Source organism: Lycium barbarum, chromosome 5, assembly GCF_019175385.1.
Source record: "Lycium barbarum isolate Lr01 chromosome 5, ASM1917538v2, whole genome shotgun sequence".
Lineage (NCBI taxonomy): Eukaryota > Viridiplantae > Streptophyta > Magnoliopsida > Solanales > Solanaceae > Lycium > Lycium barbarum.
In genome coordinates, this window is record NC_083341.1 from 138365551 (window position 1) to 138369062 (window position 3512).

Below are 3512 nucleotides of genomic sequence, written 5' to 3' on the forward strand. Positions count from 1 at the left end.
ATGATGCTGATTTTGATAATGATTGAGGAGAAGGTAACACAATAGTTGAAAGACTAAGAATCTTATGGAATGCCTACGTGGTCCTTGAACAAGGGAAAAATGGCTTAGGTAAATGATTTATTTCAAATCTAAAGATATGCTACCTACGTTCTCACGTACTCGTGCCCACGACGGACTTCTTTGAGCATCCACATATAGAAATAGCATAACAGTGGGGTTGGTAGGTAATGATAAGAGTAAGTCAAGATGGATGTCCTACCCACGATTCTACGTAACTCATGCTTATGTTCCTCTGGTTACTGTTTTAAAGCAGCTCGTAGCTTGGCACAAAGGATGCCATTTTCTTTTCCGAAGTACTTATGCCCTGTTTAAGTTCAAGGTGAATTTCTACTTATGCCTTAGGTGCTTGATGAACGAAGCATTCATGCCTATGATCCTTTCCTTCATGAGTCTTATTTTATAATGAGGGTGTCGACCTACAGTAATAAGAGTAAACTATGTTAAACCATGTCCCATTCTGTAAGTATATCTAAGTTCCAAAAGTGATATCTTATCTATCCCTATGTCTCTAAGTACTCAAGAGTGAAGCCTACAACTTATACTCCATTTAAGTCACACTTATGTCTTATTCACACTTCAATATTCATGACCTAATGTCTAAATGTCAGGGTATGTAGCTTCGAAGTACTTATGTAAACGCCGTGTCTCTCATGGCCCATGCCATGCTACTCATGCATTCATGTCTTATGCCATATTAGTCCCATTTCTATGTATACATGTTCCGTGTTATGTTCTTCATTCTGATGTACCCATGCCACGTTTATCTTCGAAGATGAAATGTCTGATTTGTATGAATGATCCCTTTCTCTCACTCCTTAATGACCCGCTTACAATAATAAGCAAGGTAAGCCAAGATATTCATATCTATGTTTCAGAGCGAATAAGGTAAGGTTCGAAGTAAGGTATGTTCTAAGTTCATAGTGAGATCCCTTCAGATATTCTATGGTACTTATCTCAAAAGTATTCTACTCAGATTTGATGTATCATGTCATGCCTACGCTAGAGCTTTATGAATACCTATGTTAGAATCAATTTCCTAGTATATGACTCAACTCTATCTCATTCGCACGGAGTTGCACTTACATTCAGAGCCTAACTCATACTCTTATCTCGTATGTCTATCGTGGTAACAGATGAACATCTATGATTAAGTCTCCAAGTGTTCAGATCCTACCTATCCTCAGTATTCAACCCTGATGTTGTAACAATCATGTTTTCGACATTCAGATCTCATGTTGATGTCCATGTTTACACGTGTTTGTCTCTTATAAAAGTTTAGCACTCATGTTTTCATGCCAGCCAGTCTTCATGTATTTATGTCCCACGTCATGCTCCTCATGTCCAGGTAATCATGTTATGTTCGTGCCTATTTTCCAGTACTCATGTCATTCATGCCTACAAATTGTCACGACCCGACTAGAGGACCATGACGGGTACCCGGAACTGACTACCGAACACCACCTTCCATACTACTGTTGTCTTAACCTATACACATATAAGCTCCATAAAACATGTACACATATGAATATATATGAGCCCTCGCGGCAGCAAAAGAATAAAATACAATGTATACGTCGAGAGTCACATAACATCTGCTACCCACATACGAGTATCTACGAGCCTCTAAATGAAATACTGGAATCATGAAGACAGGACAGGACCCCGCCATTCTCGGGTATGTACACAAAAAAATATGTCAGAAACTGCACCTCCGGTCTATGGAAGTGCTCCTACACAAGCTGATCTAACTTCTAGGAAGCTGGATCGTCTCCCTGTCTACCTGTGGGCATGAGCACAACATCCAAGACGAAAAAAAGGATGTCAGTACGAATGATGTACCGAGTATGTAATGCATGCGTTATGAAATAAGGAGAGAATAAGAAGATAAAATAAAGATAAGAAGATAACCAGTAACTGCTTGCCTCGTAAGGCGGAGTCATACATGTATACTCATAAAATATCATATCATGTATTGCTGCGGAACGTGCAGCCCGATCCATCTATCATCATATATCATTATATTGTCGTGGAATGTACGGCCCGATCTATCACCCATATAGCCCGCATCCGGGATGATATCATAAGATACTAGCTGATCAGGTGGCTATGCGTCTATAGCGCCTCACCTTCGCCATAACCCCATATATACATATACATAAATATATGTACATCATAGCATAAGTAGCATGCATGAGAGCTCAAACAACGGTGCACTTGCTCGGAGTGACGTAAGGTCGTAAGCCTCCGAGTATATTATGGCGTCATTATCACTGTTACATCTCACCTTGAATGATCCATGACATAAATTGAGGCCATATGTTATATAGCTCACTCAGACATAAGCTGAGGCCATATGCTTTATAGCTCACTCAGTCACGTCATGAAATCATTTAGAAACTTAGGCTCGAAAATCTCTAGGATTGGAGTCATCATAAGATTCTTTAGAGACTATAAACTTCTGGCATTTCTAGGAGTAAAAATATGATGAATGGAATGTATGGAGTCAGAGCTTAGGGATCATGTATTTGAAATAAAAAGGGATAGCCTTACATACCTTTGTATCTCCTTAACGACGTCAATTAAAAGCTCTCCTTCTGGCTTAAAATTCTACATACAAAGGGGTTCGTACGAAGGTTAGATTGTTGATGGTATACTTAAGCCTAAACTAAAGTGGATAAGGCTAATGAAATGGGCATCATTTTGTTTATTTCGATCACTTTTCCTCATATGATGAAACAACTCCCAGCAACACAACGATACTCATAATGCCATGAATCATAGTTTAACTACCTTTCAAGCCAACATACCATTATTTGCCTAAGCTCATATTCCATACCTACCCCTAATACAAGTTCTTCAACTACTCAACACCCTCATTAACATGAAATAATCATAAAAATCACCTTTGATTATGTAGAGATGGTCCTTGGATGAGAATACTTCACTTGAGAAGAACTCCACCTCAATACCAAAGAGATTTTCAACTTCTATTAACCCTTAGGAAGCATTCACACCCTTGATTCTCCCATATTTTGGTGTTTGATTCTTTGATTTCCCTACTTGGATGTGTGTTAAGGTGATATGGAGAAAGTTCTAGAGGTTTTAGGAAGGTTGGAGAAGTGAGAAGTGAGAAAAAGAAGAGAAAACTGTGCATATATAAAAATTACACTCGGACCCGACTCGAAATATACGGTCCACTATACGGATCGTACAATTTATACGGTCCATACATTGGGCCATATGTTTCCTCCAGAGAACCACCCTTCACTGGAAGGGTTCTACGGCTAGGTATACGGGCCGTATAAAATATACGGTCCGTATATATGACCGTATAATCCCCAGTTGTTTCGATTTCGTTCTCGTCGCTTCGTTTGATCTCAAATCCTTATGAAACCTTCTTGGTACTCGTGTAACACATCCTTAACAATCTAATGGACATTATAACTCATCCT